The sequence below is a fragment of the Oryzias melastigma genome, linkage group LG23 (genome assembly GCF_002922805.2).
Source record: "Oryzias melastigma strain HK-1 linkage group LG23, ASM292280v2, whole genome shotgun sequence".
Lineage (NCBI taxonomy): Eukaryota > Metazoa > Chordata > Actinopteri > Beloniformes > Adrianichthyidae > Oryzias > Oryzias melastigma.
This window is the reverse complement of record NC_050534.1, coordinates 5309200-5331952: the sequence shown is the minus strand read 5'-3', so window position 1 is coordinate 5331952 and position 22753 is coordinate 5309200. Positions and strand designations below refer to the sequence as shown.

The following is a 22753-nucleotide window of genomic DNA, read 5'->3' as shown; positions in this document are numbered from 1 at the left end:
ATATTTAAAAAAAAAAGAAAAATAAAAAAGTTTACATTTATAGTTTTTTTAATATCAAGTTTTCACTATTTTTTTTCCCCAAATGTTCAAGATTTATTTCAAGGTTCCAGTTTTTTTAGTTTTCAAAAAACTTATTTTTTCACATTTCCAGGTTTTTTTAAAATTTTGAAAACATTTTTTCCAATTTCAAAAACTGAAAATTAAAAAAAAAAGTTTTGAAATTTTGAAAAAAAATTTAAAATTTGAAAAAAAGTTTTTTGAAAACTAAAAAAAAGAAAATTTTAAATAAATATTGAAAATGAAAAAAGCAAAAACCTGAAAGAAAAAACTATAAATGTTAAAAAAAAAATATTTACAATGTTTTGTTTTCAAATTTACTTTTTTTCAGTTTTCAAATAAAAAAAATCAGTTATAATGTCTATTTTTCAAGTTTTCAATTTGTATTTCCGTTCACTTTAAGCTGCTCCTGATTCGACCCCATACATTTATCCGTCTAAAGTGAAATCTCGAGCTCCTGTCCAAAATACATGAAGCGTTTGATGGAGGAAAAGCTTGTTGCTCCTGCAAGCAGGTTAGCATCTCTGGTAATGATGTGTGACTCAGTGAATCAACGAATGCTAACACGCTACACATGTCTTCCATGTTTCTCTTCTCGGATGCTGATTTACAAACCAGTGTCATCATGGTTAGACTCTGTGTTAAGAGATGAGGTGAAGAGTTTTGTGCAGCAGGTGAACAAGTAAAACACGCTGAGCAGGGAGGAGTGAGGGGCTGGAGACGCACATGGATTCTGTACAAAGACAAAAACTCTATGTAGGAGGTCATGCAGAGAGGATTCTGTTCTACTTTTTACTAAAACGGTGTCAGTTTAGTGTTCACTGTGGGATGTTGTCCGCCACAGCCGCTCTTTTCTGATCCATGTGCTCTTCCTGTCTCTGCAGGTTTCTCTGAAATGAAAGACGATCAGCAGAAACCTGTGTGCTTCCAACCAGCAAACAAAAGTAAGACCACACACTGCTCGGATCTGTGTTTGTGAGAGCAGGATTTCCTCGGATCCTGTTTCAGATTCACAGAAGTGAGCTCTGGTGCTTCTCCTCTCTGGACCAAGTCTTCACCTGAGGAATGAGAGGAATGTACGAGTGGGCGCGTGGCGTGATCGTACCCGTCTTCCAGAGTTGCGTTTGTCCCGTTTCAAGCTTCACTGTGCAGCTCAGCTCTGCAAAGTGCTGCTTTTGTTCGGCCAGTCATCCGTTGCTGTTTTCTTTGGGGTCACTACCCAGCAGTGCAGGGATGCTGGGATATAAGAGAAGGGTGTCATAGCCTGCTGCTACCTGCAGAGACAAACAGGAGTTGAGATTTTGTTGGGTTTCAAAGTTAACCTTGTTTCCACGGGGCAGTCCCGTACTGTTTGATATTTTGAGCGTTTCCATAGGTATGGACCAATTAAACAGTTCTGACCTGTGACTTTTGAGGGCTCCGATCCATTGTAGGTCCATTTAAAAATAGAACAGGGTGGTCGGGGCGGAGTCGCTGTGGCCACTCGTTGATTGGCAGAAAGTGATGACGCTATCAGAAAGCACCAATATAGCGCTAAGCTAGCAATTCTGTTTTGCTTTTAAGAGCGGTATTCTTCTTAGCCGACAACAATCATCTTTCAAACAACATTAGATTCTTAACTTAACACCTTGTTTTCTGAAACATTTCTTCCCTTATGGATGAGTTCTGTGTTTGCATGTGTCCAGAAAGACTCATGTTCAGATGTAGCTTCCTTCCTGAACCACAGCTTCACATGCAAAGGGAAGTCTCACACACACAAGTTTCTAGACGTAATCCTGGGCCTGTTCAGTTTTGCTTCTGACCGACAGTTCCGGTTCTCAAATGTCTCCCTGATGTACAGAGATTTCTTCAGTTTCTCTAAGTTATTTGATGATGTTTGTAGAATTTTGTGTTGTTTTTTATGGTATTACACAATTTCATTAGAGCTGGGTTGATAAAATTGATGAAGCGATCTAAGCTTAATAGATTAATTATCAATCCATAAAAGTAGAGATCAATCTAACGAATAAGCTTAATGCTAACGTTTAATAGGATTGACATAAACATAAATTTCTGACTAAATGAACGTATTTATAGACTCACAGGCTTGATATTTCCAAACTTTTTTAATAAAATATTTTTAAAGTAACCATTTGTGGTCTAAAACACAGTTTTTTTTAATCATACTTTCTTCTTTTTCTGGAATAAAATGTAATGTTGTAGCACAATCGCCACCTAGTGGCCAAACTGAAACGCCTTCCAGGAGAGGCAGAACAATTGTTGGAGCTTCTCCGTTTGAGAATCCATTTAACACTGTATGTATTAACAATCTTTTAAATTTTAGAGAATGTGAACTTTATCTGATTAAAATGAATAGACTATTAATGTATTTCTAAACAAATATGTCTAAGTGTGCAAAATTAAAATTGAATTGAATCAAATTGAATTGCATGGATTGAAAGAATTGAAAAAAATTATTGGCCATAAACGTAATAGTTGATGAATGTTCTATATTACATTATAAATCTTGATATTTTCATGGCTTGATGGTTTTCTTATGCTTTGTGTGAGTTCGTAAGAGATCTTCATGTTTTTATCATTGTTTCCACCAGTTGTGTATTTCTTGTTCCATTTGTACCTCTTCTCTTAGTTCACTGAAAAAGCAGAATATTTTGGGTTTTAGTCTGACACCAAACCATTCTACGAGCCAACGTACACTACAATCCAAATTGTTATGTTTGGTATGTCTTCATGTTATTATCTGATTGTTCAAGATTGTTAAAGACCAACGCCGACCAACTGCACTGATTGGAGTTTATAAAAAACTGATGGATTTTCTGAGTAATCCTTTACATTTACATGAAACTGGATGAATGGGAAGAAAGGAAGTAGTTTGGCAAGAGGAAGTGACTCATTCTAGTACAAGGAAGTCCGGCCCCCTAAGAGCAAAGTGAAGGAATGAGGTTGTGCATAGTACTGTACATACACACAGGATGAGTCCCGACATGTGTTGTTGGTGACTTTATGAGTGTTGGGTGAGAAAATGAAAGATTCATGCTAATGACTCGCCCTACGCACTCATGTCCGACTGGGGACTTGCACCTGTTGAGTGCACGCATGAGCGCGCACGTGTGTGTGAGCGAACCACAGGAATGCGTTTAATGTTTTTCTGGCACAGCGGTTTGCGGTGGAGCTTTGAGGAGGGGTGGGCACCGCGTCGTTGAGTCAGTCAAAGCCGCGGGGACGTTGATGGTAACTTGGTGCTGGCTGGGTCTGTGACGACACACTTGCTCACTCTCACATGCACACTCACTCACTTCCAGTTGGAGGGAAGAGGACAGAGAAAGCCTCAGATGCTGAAGGTCCCTTCCAGCTTTACTCTCTCATCATGACGGCTGGTGTTTGTTCTGGGATTAGTTTGATTTTACACACTGTGAGTACTTTTAAGTTTGTGTTTTTCCCTTTGACATGAATGTGTGATAATACTCATTAATATGACTTAAATAAAAATAATTGGGTTTTTAAGGTGAAAATAGTCTTCTTTTTTTGCTAATTTCTTAATGTCCATCATGAAGGGTCATTAAATACTTATCAATTAGAAGTACATTGTCCAAATAAGCAACTGTGCTTTACATTTTTTATAGTAATGTCAAGCATTTAAAGACTCACTCCAATGAAATTTGTCTCTTTCTTGTTGCATTTTTCTCATAGTATTTACAATTAAAACTCCATTTCTGAGTACTTCTTAATTCAATCAGAAAACCGGATGCTTGAAAAGGCTCAGACTCACGCTCAGGTGTGCAAGAAATGATGAGCCTTTAACACTCAGGCTGTGGCGAATTTACTTTTACGCTGCTAATGTTAGCTTGCGCGGGAGCAAGCAAACATTAGCAAACAACTCTCAGAAACTGGGAGGGGGCAGAATTGTGTTTCTAATGAGCTACTGCCGCCGTGCATAAAAAATGTCCTAAAAAAATTACAAAGACTTTTCGATTTAGGCTAAAAAACATTATTAAAAGATCATTGGGAACGATTTTGGAATAGAAAGCAATATAGTAGAAATGGGACTTTAAAGGGTAACCAAACTCTAAATCAACTTTTTTTGTCTGTTGATCTCTATAAATGGGGCTTTAAAAGTCTTTAAAAAAGATTTGTAGGTAACATAAAAAGGAACATAAAAAGTCATAATATTGGAAAATGTAATTTTTATGCAAAAATATCTGATGTGTTTTATTTTGAAAGGAACTTAAATGTGCTGCTTTCAACAATAAAATAAGCAAAATTTGTTACACCTATAAAATCTCAGTTTTAGACAACAATTTAAATCTAGATTTTATAAGTGAGTGGCTTAATGGCCACAAAAACATAAATAAAGTGTATTTTTCTAACATTAAAAAGAAACTTTGCGTATCTTGCTGAGTTTCGGTCCATAAGAACCGAACCAAATGGCTCTTTTAGCGGTAAAGCTATCAGACCCCTGATCTAGCCCAAGATTTGAGACATTTGGTTTTTCCGCTTCTCTTACGTCCTGCAGTCGTCTCATGGTTTCAGTGGGATTTCTGGGTCAGTTTGTCTTGGTGAAACAGTAAACTGTGGATTTGGTTTCTTTTTAGCTGAATTTGCCAGGACTACATCAAAAATGATATTGTGGGCGGAGCTTGATAAAAAGAGAAACATAGACATTTTCCCAGATTGTGACTTTTGTCTACGACATTTGTCAGTTTGACCTGCACTGATACACATTTGTGGAGTTCCTCATTATCTTCAAAATCCACATGGAGTGACAGGACAGAAGGAAACCCATCCAACACAAACACTGGGCGTCGTTTCAAAGCTTGGAAGCGTGCTGCTCACAGAGGGGACACCCTCAGGCTCTCCTAGTTCAGCTCTTAATGAAATGAAAGCGTCATTAATTTGTTTATAGACCCAATTAAATGACTTGTTGATTTATTAAAAATTCTCAGAGAAGAGGTATTTGAGGTGTCGGATGTCCTGATGAAACGATGCAGGATGAATGAACCAGTGTTAACCCAACAGACTCCTCCCCTTTGGGATTTCCATGACTTTCTCTTTTCCTTGTTTTCCTCACTTCTCTTTGTGTGTGGGACACACTCATCTGAGCCTGTATATCTAATCAGTCTGTCCTGAAATGGTTGAGGTGTGGCCCAGCTGAGGCGTTCAAGGAATCTTTTTGATCCAACCACAAAAACTCTCGTTTTAGTCCAGATGAGCTAATAGATAACGTTCTGTACGGTCATTGTTGGCTGTAGCTGCTAGTGTGGGGTAGGGCTGCTACGATTAGTCGACTAATCGCCGACTGATCGACTATTAAAATAGTCGTCGACTAATTTAATAGTCGATTAGTTGTTATTTTATATTATATGGACTTAGAGTGTAGGAAAGTTCGAAGTTATGATGACATTCTGTTGGCTTTTTGGACTATTTTGCCATTTATTAAGGTTTTTTAGGCTATTTTGGAGTTTAGCTTACATGCTAGCTATTTTGGCTAATTTGGGATTTTTTCAGTTCTTTTTTGGGCTAATTTGGAGTTTAGCTAATATTTCAGCTACATACTAACTTTTTGGGCTAATTTAGGATTTTTCAGTTTCTTAGGCTAATTTGGCTAATATTTAAGCTACATGCTAGCTATTTTGGCAAATGTAGAATTTTTTCAGTTTTTTGACTAATTTGGAGTTTGGCTAATATTACAGCTACATGCTAGCTTTTTTTTGGCTAATTTAAGTTGTTTTTTTTTGTGTTTTAGGCTAATTTGGAGTTTAGCTAAAGTTTAAGCTACATGCTAGCTGTTTTGGCAAATTTAGAATTTTTTCAGTTTTTTGGCTAATTTGGAATTTGGCTAATATTACAGCTACATGCTAGCTATTTTGGCTAATTTAGGATTTTTCTGTTTTCCTTTTTTGGGTGGCTAATTTGGAGTTTAGCTAATATTTCAGCTGCATGCTAGCTGTTTTGGCTACCTTGGGATTTTTTCAGTTTTTTTGGCTAATTTTGCATTCTACTAATATTTTAGCTGGCTAATAACTTCAGCATCTTCAGCGGCTAAATTCAGCTTACAGCATTCACACTGGCAGTTTTTAGTTACTTTAAAGCTAATGATGGTTAAGATGTGTGCTTTACATCCAGTTTGTGCATGACCCGATTAGTCGACAATCGGAAAAGCTAATCTGTGATTTGTCGACTATTAAAATAATCGTTTGTGGCAGCACTAGTGAGGGGGCCCTCATTCTGTCAGAAGGTGAAACTCTGTAGGGGGTAAGCTATATTTTGGCCTCATTAGAGAGAAACCCACACGTCTGTCCTGCGTGTGTTTTTTTTTTTGTCCCCCACATGCTAGTGAAAGTGTGTGTTTGGGAGTGACTGCAGCTATGGATCACCGTCTCTAATTGGAGATTCAGCTCCTGCCCTTCTGCTCTCACCTTATGGAAGCAGCTGTATTTATGCTGGCTGCTGTGTCCCAGATATTTCAGGAACCAACCGCAGACAAATCACTTTAGCTTATTAGAGGGGCAGTTGACCTAAAAAAAGACAGTTGTCTTCATGTTCAAATGGGTTCATGGTGAACAGAAAAATCCCTGCTGAGTGTAGGGGTTTCCCACACAACAACGTCAAAACTAGGGCTGGGTCGATTAAATCCTTCTGAATTGATCTAACCTTACTAGATCCATAATCAATCCATAAAAGTAGAGATCGATCTAACGCAGGGGTGTCAAACTCAATCGCACAGGGGGCCAAAATTCAAAACACACCTTATGTCGAAGGCCAAACAAGACAAACATTTATTGAATACATTTTTAAAACTTTAAAACCAGAACTTTTTAGCATAATTATGAACTGGATATACAGCAATACCTGTGATAATGCTAAAACAGCTAGCATGCGGCTGAGATATTAGCTAAACTCCAAAACAGCCTAAAAAACCGTAGTAATTGGTGAAATAATCCAAAAAGCTAGCAGAATGCCAGATTGAAAAAAAGTCTAAATGAAATCGATCCAACCTCTGTTGAGTCAAATCAATTCTGGAAATGATTGACGATACTCAGCCCTAGTCAAAACGCTGGTGTGTGTTATGTTTAATGGAAGGACACACTCACCCTTTGAGTTGACGTGAATATGCTCTTAACCCAATTACCAACTAAATTTGTTTGTTTTAAAAATACATTTGAACTATTCTTGAGCACCCCTCACTTTGTTCAGTTGGGTAAAAGGTTACCCAAACTCTGATCAGACCTTCTCCTCTGTTTGAGAACACTGGTCAGGGTTCTCCTGCAGAAGAACTTTGGTGCAAGTGTGTAATCTGAATTGTAACATTCTGAAAGATTTGAAAATGTCTTTAGGATTGACGTGGTATTGTGAGGACTGTAGGGGGTTAGCAGCACTCGGCCAGAAGGCCCTGGTTCAAATCCCGACTGAGACTTAACCAGTGGCTCCAAGTTGTGAGTAGCCTTCAATGGACTGGGACAGTCCAGTTTGAACCCCGCCTTCACTCAACAGTGGCTGGGATAGGCTCCAGCAACCATGGGACCTCAAAAGGATTCAGTAGGCTTGGAAGATAGATGGATCGTGGTATAGTGACAAGTCTGAATACAGACCAAACGCAAGGTTTGGGACTCAATCCGGAACAAATCATTTTCTTAGTCTGAAAACACCACAAGTTAATCATAAAGTGTAGAAGTATCAGGATTCTTGGCCCATTCAAATAAACTGTAGGATTTTCACAACTGTTTTGTTTTAATATTTAACTGATTCATCAGACTCATTTTAGAGATTGACTGATACACTTTTATGACGTTTATGGATAAAATATGCAGCACAAGTTGTTTCTACTTCCTCTTAACTACCAGCTGATTCTGCATGTGTGACTCCGCCCCTCCGTGAGCAGCTAGATTCCTGCTGTCGCTCCAACACCAGCAGGAAGACAAGAAGAGTTCACTTACTTGTTAGACTAGTTTTAGGTTTTCTAAGCACTTGCACTTTAAAAATCTCCCTTCTTTTTAAAGCAACTGATCAATGAAAGTAGAAATTCAAGTTTTCTTTTTTCATCAGTTCAGTGGATTCACACTGGGGGAAACAAACCAGATTATCTAAAAGTCTTATTTGGTGGTCAGCTGTAAAAGCTCAATTGAACTTTGGTGCAGATCAAGCTCTGGTCACCTTTTGTGATCCTGTCAGTTCATTTAGAGCAAAAGTCAACTAAAAAGAGGAAGTAGCCTCTATTACGAGTAACTATAAAAACAGTCCACAGTGCAAAGCTGATTTTTTTTTCCAGGTCTGCTTTGGTCTTTAGTTTGCTTCTAATCTTAGTATGAAAGCAACCTAAATTTATGCAACTAAAGATGCTTCAAACATGTGCAGCTCGTACTAGTGAGGTGAAAGGTTTGTCTGCTATTGGTTTAAAAATAATACTTGATATTGCAAAAAAAGGAAAGAAAAACTGTATCCAACACAAGGTTTGTGTGACGAAGAGGCTGAGACGTTTGGATCCATGTGCAAAAGGCAGGCAAAAGTCCAAAACACAGAGACAAGGCAGAGAAGTGAGTAAACAGGCGTGGGTAAAAAAACAAAACAAAAACATAAAGAATCAAACAAGGAAAAACTGCTCAGACTGACAGGTAAACACAATCAAGACTTCGCACTAAAGTTGAGGCTGGAGTGAGTCTAAATGCTGATGGTTCTGAAGTGGTGGCTGATGGGAGTTGTAGTGAGGAATGTGCTGAAGATGATTGGATGAACATTCAAGTGTTAACACCCAGATCCAGGAGATAAAGGATGCTGACGACGGCGTCTGTTCTCCAAGAGAACTGGAGAAAGAGGATCAACGTTAACCGAGCTAAATTCAATGGAATCCTGACTCTGAGATGCTGACGGACGAGCCCAGATGTGTGATGCTGGTTTTGGTCCGTGTGACTCAAAGTGAATTTCTTTTTTTTATTATTTCTGAACAGAATTTAACTTAAGCAATTCGTTGATGTAGCTCAGGGGTCTCCAACCTGTTGCTCCAGAGCCACATGTGGCTCTTTTATCTCTCTCCTTTTTATCTCTCTGGCTGAGTTAAAACTAAAATAGTAGTAATTAAAAAAAAAAATAGAGTTCTATTTTAGCAACATGCTAATGTTTCTGCTAGTTTGTTTTCTACTGGGGTTTTTAGGCTAATTTAAAATTTTCTTCAATTTTAGCAACAGGCTAACATTTTGACCATTTAGTTAACTGAGGAATTTTATGCTAATTTGGGGTTTAGCTAATATTTAGCAAAATGCTGAGGTTTTCAGCTAATCTGTTATCTACTGAAGTTTAGCTTCTCTTTTAGCAAGCTAACATTTTTGACTGATTTAGTTTACTAAGGAATTTTAGGCTATTTTAGAGTTTAGCTAGTAATTGAGCAACGAGCTAGCTTTTTTGGCTAATTTGGCCTCTACTTAAGGTAAAAAGTAAAACGTAAAAAGAAAAGTCCCATTTTGAGACATGCTAGTTTCTTTTTTATATTTTTGCTTTTGTTTTTACCAAAAATACTTTACATAATTCACATCCATCCATTTTCTTGTCCGCTTCTTCCCTTTCGGGGTCGCGGGGGTGCCGGAGGCTATCCGGGCTGCTGATGGGCGAAGGCGGGGTACACCCTGGACAGGTCGCCAGTCTGTCACAGGGCATAATTCACATTTATGAAAAAAAAATAAAATAAAATAAGTATAGTCATGAAGGCAAATCCAAGTCCATGCGGCTCCTTCTAGGCTTTGATCAGTAGATAAGACAGCTGTAAAGTCAATAACTTTATTTTGTAATCTTGTTGCTGTGGTGATAGATTTTCTTTAATTAATTTATTATCAGCACCCACGTTGACCTGAGTGTGGTCATGGGTCTGTCCCATCAAGCTGTCGGGTAAACCCTGCTCTCACGGAGAGGACCTCTTCCCGTGCACCGCTCCACCTCTGAGATCTTTGTGTTTCAGCATGAAATAGTTCCTCCTTAAGTGATTCTATGTCATGTGTTTGGAGACCTGGGTGGGGGGTGCCCTACAGGGAGGGCATGAGAACCACATCCGCTTTCCCACAATGCCATGTGTGTACAAAGAGGAGGCCACTCGGACAGAACCGCTCTTTACCTCTGGCATTGCCATGGAGACGGAGGCTCTGTATGCGGCTCCTCTCTTTCTCCTGCTGTTTACCATTCAGTTCATATGTCTGAGCACAGTTTAGAGCTGTGGGCTTAATAGACCGGGGAGCGGAGATTGTTTCTGTGTGGTCCTGCTGTGTGGCTAAAAGGACAGTGCAACACTGCAACCCGGGGTTATTGGTTCGATTCCACATGCTGCTTGATGTGTGTGTAGAGGCAGCTGGTATCCCACTCGCTCCTGGTATTCCTTCTCATCCTTCCGCTGTTGCCTGGATTCTGTCCAGAGCTCTCGGCTTTACACAAGCAAACAGTCATTTGCCTGGGGGTGTAAGGTGTGCATCCTGAAGTTTAGGGGAAAAGTTCTCCAAGGACGCCACACATACGGACTTTCACTCCTTTAGATCTGCAGCCCGCTGGCATGTGGGTGTGTGCTTCTTCCACTTTACTCGCATTTCTTTGCTTGTTTTAAGGAGACACACCCACACACACAAATTGTTTGGTAGGTTAGGACGCACACACAGAAGGAAAAAGGATTGGACAAAATTCTGTCATTGTCAGAAGGCAGTCGGGAGCTCCCGCTTGCAGGGGTTTGGACGGAATGACAGCACAGTGTAACGTTTTGTTCCAGTAAAGTGGATCAGGCCAAATTCTCAGGAGGGCAATGCCGTCCATCCACATGAGGGGATGAGAAGGTGAGTGGAGCAGAGGAAGGAGGCGGTGTGTTACTACCTACAGTCAAAGCTGCCACTTTGGGACGTGTTCAGATGTCGTCAGCTGGAGAGGGCGAGTCTCGACTGTACGCAAGGAAAAAGAACCTTCATTAGCAGATCCGGCAGCACACGGATCCAGAAGTGAAACCTGTATACATGATGGTGTGTAATCAAGATATTTGCTGGAAAAGTCAACATTTATTAACATTAACAGAGTAAGTCTCAACTACTCTACTTGACATGGTGCTTAACTTTTAGATTTGGACAGCTGGAAACATCAAACCAAGCCCTCAAACTTTACATTTTAAGACAGATGTTCAAGAATTCAGTTGATTAAGCGATTCTGAAAGCTGCGAACATTCGCATTTCGTGATTGAATTAAAGTCTCCCTCCTCCAATCATTTTGTGATCTGTTGTAAAAGCGTTCCCGGTGGTCTTTTAATCATGATTATGCCCATTTTAGCTACAATCCAAGACATAGTTTCTGCAGAGCGGTTGGAGTAAGCCCGTACTAATTTCCTTTGTTCACACTCTCACCCACTAGCTTACAACTCCTCACAACCCCAATCAAACATTAGCGGTCCAACAAAAATGGCGAGCAGCACTGGAGCCATCCAGCCACACAGTTTTGATCCAGATTCCAGACGAGGAACCCAAAGACGTTCATGGATCTATTGGTCTCCAGCTGTGGATCGTCCAAAGACATGCCTCATAGGTTGATTGATGATTCTAAATTGTCTTTAGGTGGGACTGTGAGTGTGTGTGATTGTGTTGCCCTGCGACAGACCTGTCACACGACCTGTTCAGGCAACACATTCTCACCCCTAACTGGTCAGTTATGGACAAATGTTTTGGGCTCCCTCCACGTCACTTTTGGTTGTTTTAGGCGTCCCCAACTCCCCAACTGGTTGTTGTCGTTAAATTACGGATGTGGAACCAATACTGGGCAGGGTCCCCAAACTACAGCCCGTGGACTGGATCAGGCCCGCCCCCACATTTGACCCGGCCCCCACACACTATCAGAATCGAGATCCACATAGAACGTGACTTTTTATTCCACCCTTTTGCAGTCTGAACTATGACGGGGGATGATAGAACATATATTGGTTTAATAGTGTGAATGCTGCTGCAATTTCTTTATTATTATTTTTCTTCTGTACATTTTTGGATGTCCGTAGCTCTTCAGATTTTCAGCTTTTAAGCTCATTCAGCTAATGAAATATTCAGCTCTTTTTATGCTAGCTTTTTCCACTGTTTTAAAAGCTGCTAAGGATTTTTAGGCTACTGTGAGTTTAGGAGTTTATGTAATATTTTAGCCACAGGCTAACTGTTTTGGCTAATTTTGCATTTAGCCTATAGTTCGACTACATGCTAGCTGTTTAAGCTAATTTAGTCCTTTTTCAGTCGTTTAGGCTAATTTGGAGTTTAGTTAATAATTTAGCTACATACACGCTGTTTTGTCTAATTTAGGCTTTTTTTTGGCTAACTTGGAGTTTGGTTAATATTTTAGTCTTATGCTAGCTGTTTTGGCTAAATTAGACATGTTGCCCATTTTTTTGTGGCTAATTTGACCATTAGGTAATATTTAAGCTAAATGCTAGCTTTTTTGGCTAATTTTTGAATTTTTTTCAGTTTTTTAAGCTAATTTGGTATTTCGCTAATATTTTATCTAGCTATCAGCTTCAGCGTTTTCAGCTATTAGCTTTAGCCATTTCAGCTATCAATTTCAGCATCTTCAGCTATCAGCACTAGCATCTTTAGCGGCCGCATTCAGCTTACAGCATTCACACTAGCATTATGGCAGCTAATGCTATATATCTAGTTTTTAGTTAGTTTAAAGCTAATGATGGTTAAGATGTGTGCTTTAGTGTGTCGACTATATATCTGCTAGAGTTGCTATCCTGACCTGCTATAGTTCAACTCTCTCTGTATAACACATCAGTCATTTGGTGCTGAGGTACCTGAGAATCTTCAGGTGGTCTGAATCCTTAACCCCTATTCTTTTAAAGATTTTGCATCTTTTTGCACAGACGTACTATATTTTTATCCATTTACCTTTTATCAAATAGTCGTATACCCCGACCAGGACGTCTTCCCTTTGTTACCTGGGCTACTATGATGCCACAGCCAGTGGCCAGATGTGCTGGACGGCAAATCCCAGAAGTTGAGCTGGCTGTTCTTCAGTCTGCTGATGACTGAGTTGTTTTTATCTTCCACGAGGCCAAATCGGGGTTAAAGGCTGTCTTGTTTTTTCTGTGGCATGGCTGCCCAATCCTGTTTTCCAGTTATCTCTTCACTGCTTTCTACAAATTTGCTGACTCAGGTGTCTCCTTATTCCGATTGACTGAACATACCTGATCCAGGTAATCAGCAGAAGACATGCAAGGAGAGCGGGAAAACAGGCAAGGGGTGTTAGATCTCGAGAACCAGGACTGAGCCGCCCCGTCCTACGGTATTCTACGATTTAGGATTAGAACTGAATGCAAGAAAAGAAAAACTATGCATATTGCAGTTCCTCTTACTTTACTGCTTCATTTCTCGTCCAGATTTTCTTTATTTCTCATGTAGCGTATTGACATCTCTAAGAACCATTCAGTAACCTGGGGAGTGGGTTCGTCATTGTCAGAATGTTTATCTGCTTTTCTGTTGCTTGATTGGTTGAAGTGTCCTTGGGCAAGACACTGAACCCCGCATTGCCTCTGGTAGTTATAGGTTGGGACCATTGTTGGTACCAGTTTGTGATTGTGTGTGTGTGAATAGGGCCGTAACTGCAAAGCCCTTTGGGCCTTGATGGAAGTTGTACGCCAAATACCAAAACATTATCGTTAATGTTAAATAACAATTAGCTCACACGTGCATGTGGGACATTATGGATTACACACATTATACTCATACTGACTCAACCTACCTTTGATGAGCTGCATAGCTTTGGTTTTTCCTCCGTAACACATCTCAGCTGCACATTTATCAAAATCGTCACAAATGTGTTATTGTTTTTTGCTCACAACATTGCTATTCTGCATCATTGACCTGCTCTTCCTCTGTGGTATTTTCACTCATAAATACTGACATTGCCCGGACATGTTTGTGTGCTCGTGCTCATTTGTGCTTGGTGGGTTTTTCATGGGTCCTTTCCCCATGTGAGACTCTAAAAGCACTGTCATAAATCTAACAGAACCATTTGGCTCCTCTTTAGGAAAGTCAATGTGCCGTTTTATTTTTCAGGATATTTACAATGCATTGTTTTGCTTTTTATGGCAGGAACATCTCTTTTTTAAAAACACCTCCATCTCTCTCCTTTATCCCTCTGGGTTTTTTTCTTTCTTTCTGTACTAACCTTTCCAAAACTGCAACTCAAGGCTAGTGACAGTTGGGAGAAGCAGAGGAATGTCATTTCCCTTTATTTATTTTCCTATTATAGGGCAGGATGATTGGAGGACAGCAGAGAGAGGGATAAAATTCAAGTCTCCCTTTCTCAAAACCCATCTGACTCGCCTTGTACTTTTGGTATTAGCTGGGAATTCCAGTGACGATTTTAAGATGCTTTTGGTTTATGGCCAAACATTTAGCACTCTCTTTGAATTCAGGACTGTTGCAAAAAGAGAAGAGAGAAAATGTTATTTTGTGTATTTAGTGGCCAGGGTCACAATTGGATTATTGGAGTCATCGCACCTTCAAGCTGGTAGTGTGCAGTCAGAGGTTGCAGGTGAACTTGTCTTAAAGTGTCATCAGCGGACTTGTATCATGACACAGAACTACTGTCAGACCATGGAGCCGCACACAACCATGACCAGTACCTAAGGATCTATGCAGTCAGACACGGTTTAGGAAACCCCAACCAGCTGCAGGCCCGTTCACCAGATGTGAGGGTACTAGGGTTTATAGACAAACCGTTCACAGCCGACTCCACCGCTTTGACTTGAATGACAGACGACCGTTGCAGGTGACTCCACTGACCCTGTGATTGTTAGCAGTACAAGACCATGTGACCTGGACAATGCACCAATGGTTTGCTGTCCTGTTGAGTAATGAGTGTCAGGTCACCTTACACAGAAACGATAGTCATAAGAATTTCTGAATAGGTCAACATTGTCACCAAGGTTCACTTTGGTGGAGGAGGAGCAACAGTCTGGACAGGAATCACCAATCATCAAATAACTATTCCCATACTGTGATTCTGTTGGTGGAATTACTAAAAGCTATCAAACCCTTTTTAAGACACTCTGATCCCAACTCTCCCTTACTACACAGGATTTTCCATTTTTTATTTCTTTGCATTATTTATTTTTTTTAATCAATCTTTAGTTTTGTCTCCTGCATCTCTTTTCTAGAGCTTACTGTGTCTATAGTGAATGTGCGTTTTAAAGAAACATTGCATTGACCCCTTTATGCCTGAATTTATTTTTAAATGAAAATAACATTGTTTAAAGTGATGCTAAGGTAATGCTACTTTACATGGAATCTTGGATTTTATGGTTTATTGCAAATTAGTAACATACAGTACGAAGAGGTTAAAGTTTCTCCTTAGTAAAACAAAAATGATGATCATATGTAAGCTGAGCAGACTGAACATAAAGCAACTAAAGGCAACGCTAGCAGAACAGATCCACCAACATGAGGAGCTTTAAAAGAGGAAGGAAGGATTGCTGAGCCAATCTAAATACTGCACACCGCAGCAGAATCAATCAAATGATGGTTGATTGTGAAAATGTTAATTAAACAGGGAGAGGACTGTATGTATCATAGGACATTTCTGGAAAAAGGTGACATCAGGCCAGGGGATGTAAGGAAATGACATATCTCTTCTAAAAAGAAGAGATATGTCCCAGGATGTAGTACAACCTTAAGGTGTGAGGCTTTGTTCTTACAAAAGTCTTTCAGTTTTCTGAACTCTTACAGATGAAGCCTAAATCTGTCAGTGTCTTCAGGCTTCAACCCTAAAGCTGATCGCAGTAATTCATGGTATTTGATCCACACTCCATGATGCAGAGAACTGCAGCTCTTCTCCAACCCACAACACCTGCTGCTTTTTGTCGCTCCTGAAACACCTGATGCTCACAGGTCCAGATGGATCAGATCCCAGCTGGGTCTTTCCTGTGTGGGGTTTGAATGTTCTCCCAGTGCACTTGTGGGCAATCTGACCTGCTCGGTCCAAAAAACATGCTTTGTATGTTAAATTGTTAGTTTAAATCAAAGGTGTCAAACTCATTTGCACAAGGGGCCAAAATCCAAAACGCACCTTAGGTTGCTGGTCGAACAAGACAAACATTTATTGAACACTAAAATGAATTTTTTAAAACTTTAAAACCGTAACTTTTTAACACAATTATGAACTAAATATGTAGTATCAACTGCAATAATGCTAGTCTGAATGCTGTAAGTTGAATTTGGCAGCTAAGGATGCAAATGCTGATAGCTAAATACGCTAAAATTGATAGCTAAAAAAACACGGAAGCTAATAGCTGAAAACGCTGAAGCTGATAGCCATCTAAAATATCAGCTAAATGCCAAATTAGGCTAAAAAAACTAAAAAAAGGTTAGCCCAAACAGCTAGCTTGCAGCTGAAAAATAGCTAAACTTCAAAATAGCCTAAAAAAAAAAAAAAAAAAGCTTAAATTAGCCAAAACAGCTAGCATATAAATATTAGCCTAACTACAAAACAGCCTAAAAAACTTTTAAAAAAAGCATAAATTAGCCAAAACAGCACAATGTTTCTAAAATTTCAGCTAAATTTCCAAAATAGCATAAAAAAACAAACAAACAAACAAAAAAAGCCTAAATTAGCCAAAACAGCTAGCATGTAGCTGGAATATTAGCTAAACTCCAAAATGGACAAAAAAATCTTAGTAATTGCCAAAACAATCCAAAAAGCTAGCATAACACCAATCATTAAAACTTTAAACAGTAACTTTTTAGCATAATTATGAATAATGAAAAGGCAGGAATATTATTCCAGAATAAATCAAGTTAAACCTTAAATAACTTTCAATATTTTACTCACCATAAAAATATATTTTGTCAAAATTATGCAAGTTAAAAACAAGCACAAGTATTGGGGTTTTGGGGGTTTCTCTAGATCTTTGTTAGAGCTCAAATGTCAAACGTAATAAATAAATGTATTTAATTACAATTTCATCCACTAACTGAAGTAAAGTAATCAATTACTTTTTTAAAAGTAATTTACCCAACACTGTGAGATGTCAAACTCTAGAAGTAAATATGAAGCATCATTTTCTGATGGTTCCCATTAGGGGTGTAGGGAAAAATCGATTCAGCAATGTATCGCGATATTTCATTTGGTGATACTTTAAAATATTGACATGAGGATATTTAATTCATTAATCTTGAGCGTCCTTTAGTGTCTTACTTTTTTTTCTAACTAAACTTCTACACCGCCACAAAAACAACAACAACTTGTGTTAATGTTTTGAGGGCTACACTTTGACTCTAGATGGGGAGCTAGTTATAAAATTATACAATTTTTGTTGTCTTGTTTCTTAGAGTAAATATGGCTGCAGTTTTGTTTCCTCTGGGTAGGATTATTGGTCATATGTAGAAATTCTTTTTTTTTTTTTTTTTGGCGTGCCATCGGTGTGTGCCACGGTTACAATGGGACCTTTTGTTGTCTGCCACTGGCACAAACAGCCTCTGAAGCGAAATCGCACACTCATAGTGCTTCTGATGGGAAACAAGATGAGGCAAGCCGGGACCGGTTTCACTGTATTTGAAACCGGTCTGAAACCGGTGCTATTTTCAGAAATTGACAACCCCAAGAAGCAACCGGAATATTTATATTTACCTGTACCTCCCACCCATCCCCCCTCCAATGAATGGTAAAACGGGGGTAGGGCATTAGGCATGGACTTTGGTCTTTACAGTGGACATCTTTCTAAAAACTTTCCCAAACAAACAGTTGTGGAGTCCAAAATGGTATTAGAATATTGTTCTTATCCTTTCTGAATGATAAAGTTGTCTCTGAAAATGTATCTCTGTGAGGACAACTGTGACATAAACCCTTCAAATGCGGTCACTTCACTTCCATATCATCCCTAATTAGATATGAGGATGTGTATGTGGTTTCAAGCGAGGAAACTTTGAGAAGTCATAGTGGTTTTGTGTCCTCAGACAGGATTTGCAGAAGTGTAACCGCATCTACTACAACCCGTTCTAGGAAACCGTCATGGTGCCGAGCCAAGAGGGAAGCTAAGGCTTTTGGCAGAAAATTCACAAGACGCTTTGCGGTTGTGCTTTTGCTGACTAATTATGTGTGTGTATGTGTGTGAAGTACTTTCATCCTGTGGCTGAAGTGTCTGGCCGGCAGGAAGGCTGCAGTCTTGCATTATTAGTTTATTTTAGCGCCGCGTTGCCAGGAATGGCCCCTCTGTGTAATTCAGCTTCTCCCTTTTTGAGTCACAGCTCTACGGGCCTGAAGACATGTGTGTTAGACTGAATACAACCGTGTGTGGAATGGGAACGTGTGTGTGCACGGCTGTTTATGTTGAGCGAGTGGAGGATGAGTGGGAGCTTTTATTGGAAGAGAAATGACTAAACTGCTTCACAGTAAGAGTGTGACGTGTCATGTCTGCCCCCTTTCACCCTGACAAAGTTAAAGTCCCATTAGTTGTCACGCACATACATGTGTCAAATTTGTCTCCGCATTTGACCGATCCTCTGCGGGAGGGGTGAGCTGCAGACACAGCTGCGCATCCGGGAACCATTGGTGGTTTCAAAGATGCCTGTGAGTTGGTCATCAGAGAAGCTGAACCATGGACATCAGAGTTATTTCTTTGAGGTTTTGATTGATGGGCATCTCTAAAATAGAACCATTTTTAATTGTTCATCTATTTTCTAGTACGGAGGACCCCAGCTGCCTCTATGACTGCCCCAGGGAGGGGAGTTCTGTGATCTCTTCCTCAAATTGAGGCCAAACAATGTTTAAATGTCTTCTGAAATAAACATTGATCTTGTCATACGGTGCCCTTTGACCACACTCTTTTTATTAGCAACGCATTAAGCACAACTCTCCCTACATCTAGTCCCAATCTGAAATCTTCCCTTCCCCTCGATTTACAGGGTTGTGTCAAGATTGCATCCGGCGTAAAATCTCTGCCAAATCACTAATGCGAAACTGTGAGTGCTGTTTCACTGTGGCGACCCCGAAAGGGATAAGCCGAAAGGTGAAAAGAAGAAGAAAGAGTGATAAAAATATGTACTTGTAGAAAAGTTAACTTAGCTCAAATACAAGTATATGATCGGGAAAAATTACTGTAAAGTATTACCAAAGGTTCTGAATTACAACCAACGGATGTACCAATTTGGAGCGGGGGTTGATCTTTGGTTCACGTGTGGGCCAAACTGGATAATTTATTATCCGTTCCATATTTTCCAGACTTTTAGTCACTCCAGAGTATAAGTCGCACCTTTCAGAGAAAAGTCCAACATTTATGAACAAATTTAACAAACCCGACGTAACATTGCATCCAAACTGAATGTGATTCAAGCGTCAAAGATCAGATTCTCTGCCATGTTTGTTTTGGACAGCACTTCTTCTTCTGCGCTGTTGTCAGCACCAAATACTGATTCACAAACAACCTCTAAGGGCAACTGGTTGTTAGTGAGAAAATAACAAATATATGAGCCTATTTATGTTTTTAAAAAATCACAAATATGTTGGCCAATCTATGAAGAAAAACGCGATTTATACTCCGGAAAATACGGTAGTTTGGGTCTTACAAACATTTGTAGATTCACTCAGTATTTTGCCCTGCATTTTTCACACCTATTGAACACCAGGAACATTCTCTATGTCCATCAATGAGACTCATCTGAGTCTCCATACTTTTTCACATCCAGAGATTTCCTGTGTCTCACATGATGTTTGCACTCCACGCCTCCTTTTTGTCTGTTCTGAGGTAACTAAGTGCTTGTCTAGTGATCAGTGTGAGGTCCTGCTGTTCTCCTCACGTGAGGTTGATGCTCTCTGCTGTGGTTATCAGCATTACCTTCATTACCATAGCTATGCACTCTTCGGCCTCCTGCCCTCTCCCCTCGGAGATTTCCCTCTGCATGTCCTCTGCCTGACCTTAGGGTCGTCCTAGTCCTCAGCTAGATCTGCAATCCTCTCTTTTCAGTCTGGCATTTATCCGTGAATGAAGATAAACAGCCATGCAGCAGAATAGGCCGTCAGTGCTGCTCCTTTTGTGATTCTATGACTTTTGTCTTAAACAAAACTAGACAAAATATAGAAAGTAAAAAGCTAAAACATACAAATATATTAATTAACAAACTTATTTAAGACTTCTTCTTCTAATCTAGAACGTAAACTGAGTCTCTTTTCTCCACTTGTATGAAATGTCTGAATGAAATAGAAATAACCTTTCTCCCCTAACAGCCTTCTAGCATGTGGACCGTTAACTGGTCCGGTACTTCTCAGCTGAAGGTGTGATGATGCAGCCAGCAGCAGGTGGTGCGGGCTGTGGTGTCACAGCATGACTAATAGACCCTTGCTAAGTGGTGTGAACATCCTGTGCATCGGTTTCTTTAATTTGACTCCCACATTCACCTTCCAACCATCCCTCTTTTCACCTCTCCATCCTTTCCTGCTATCATGCATGTGAACACCACGATTCAAACAAGCAAAAAAGGAAAAATCTATTAGGAGTTCAGTAGAGGTGTTCGCTGTGACTCATCGGATCTGGAAATAGGGACAAAGGAAAAAAAATCGCACACAAACTTTGTCATCGTGTAACATCGGTTCACCTTCTCTCCATGCAGACAGAGTCAGAGGTGTGGACGGACAGATTGGTGGACAGATGGAGGGCAGGGGGGATGGCATCGTGGCGAGCGGTCGCTGCCAGTGGTGTCACTTCCTGGGAGAAAATAGAGCAGGAAGCTGGAGACAGATCCAGCAAGAGCGGGCTTCGCCTCTGCAAGGAAGCGTTTTTCCCTCCCAACGGTGAGCATGTGAGGCTGCCTTACTCATTTACTGTCACACTCAGGATGTACGAGCGTTCTGTTTTACATCTACTTATAGAAATACAGCAGTCAGTAAACCCAAGTACCTATAGATTTTCTCTCCTCCTATTGATTTACATGTAATCCAGGGTCTACTTGTTGTATATATGAATCAGTTCAATTCATTTGCTAGATGTCACATTATTACAGCAGCACCAAATTATTTATTCCAACATCCATTCCCATATTTTGTACAAAGATTGTGGTTCATTAAACGAATGCTGGATACACACTGTAAGCGCTATGGCATATGGCCCCCGTAGATTTCCTTTTTGAAAGAAGTGTCTCATGTATGAAATAAAGTGTAGTGTGCAGTATGGAGTTTGTTGTTTGTGGAAGTGTGTTGCAGAATTAAAACTAGACTGTAAAGTAGCGCATAGTTTAAGTCAGGGGTGTCAAACTCAATCGCAGAGGAGGCCAAGATCCAAAACACACCTTAGGTCGCAGGCCGAACAGGATAAACATTTATTGAACACTCTAAAACTTGATTTTTTAAAACCTTAGAACTGTAACCTTTAAACATAATTATGAACTAGATATATAGCATTACCTGCGATAATGCTAGTGTGAATGCTGTAAGCATTGTAAGCGGCTGAATTTGGCCGCTGAAGATGCTAGTGCTGATAGTTGAAGACGGTGAAGTTAATAGCTGAAAACGCTGAAGCTGATAGCTGAAACAATGAAGCTGATAGCTAAAAACACTGAAGCTGAAAGCTAAAAACGCTGATAGCTGAAAAAACTGAAGTTTATAGCTGAAAACACTGAAGCTGATAGCTAAAAACACTGAAGCTGAAAGCTAAAAACACTGAAGCTGATAACTAAAAACACTGAAGCTGATAACTAAAAACGCTGATAGCTGAAAAAACTGAAGTTTATAGCTGAAAACACTGAAGCTGATAGCCAGCTAAAAATGTTAGCTAAATGCCAAATTAGCCAAAAATGGCTAGCATGTAGCTAAAAAAAAGATAAACTTCAAAATAGCCAAAAAAACTGAAAAAAGCCTAAATTAACCAAAACTTCTAGCATGTAGCTGAAATATTAGCTAAACTTCAAAATAGCCTAAAAAATCTTAGTAAATGCCAAAAATTAGTCCAAAAAGCTCCAGAATGTCAATTTTTAATTCTAAAACTGTAACTTTTTAACATCATTATGAATAATAAAAAGGCAGGAATATTCCAGAATAAATCAATTTAAACCTTAAATAATTTCAAGATTTTACCAGAAAAATATATTTTGTCAAAATTATACAAGTTAGAAAAAGCACAAGATAACATTTGACCATTAATAACAATAAAATAAAATGGTCAGGAGGGCCTTGACTTTGACATGTGGTTTAAGGAATTGGTCCATGTGTTTGAGGATTGGTAAAAGCTTCCTTACAGATACTACTCCTCCCTCTGCATCAATGACAGTCATGTCACCAAGTGAAGATGAGACCATGATTGAATTATTAGAGGTGTTTATGTTCTCTACCTGTGACAACAGATTTTTCTCTCTTGTTTTTTTAAATCAGGAGCCATTCTTCAACCTACAGCTTTAAAAATCCAAAATGTTTGAATACTTCTAAAGTTCTCAACATGTAAAGATGTTCTGCAGAGAACCGTGTGCTCATGTTGGTTTGTGCTTGATTCTACCGGTATATGTTTGCACATATGAGTCCCCTCCCTCCTTCTTCCTGTGCTGAGTTCTTCTTAGTTCTCCAGTTCGTCTGAAACGAGGACTAAACTGACGCAGAAACTGTCAGAGAGCGTGCTGTGCTCTGCTGCTGCCCTGACCTTTGACCTCTTGCATCAGAACCGCATCCCTCTGAGAATGCTGTACCATCTCCATGGAAACGGCAGCTCCGTGTGGGACTCTATATTGCC

General features: G+C 39.6%; 1 long non-coding RNA gene across 1 annotated transcript; it reads left to right on the top strand.

Moving 5' to 3' along the window:
* The first annotated feature begins 941 nt into the window (after positions 1-941).
* On the top strand, positions 942-21205 carry LOC118598114. The gene is made up of 2 exons (XR_004947214.1): positions 942-1001; positions 20649-21205. It is a non-coding gene; the product is annotated as an uncharacterized LOC118598114 (long non-coding RNA).
* The last annotated feature ends 1548 nt before the right edge of the window (positions 21206-22753 follow it).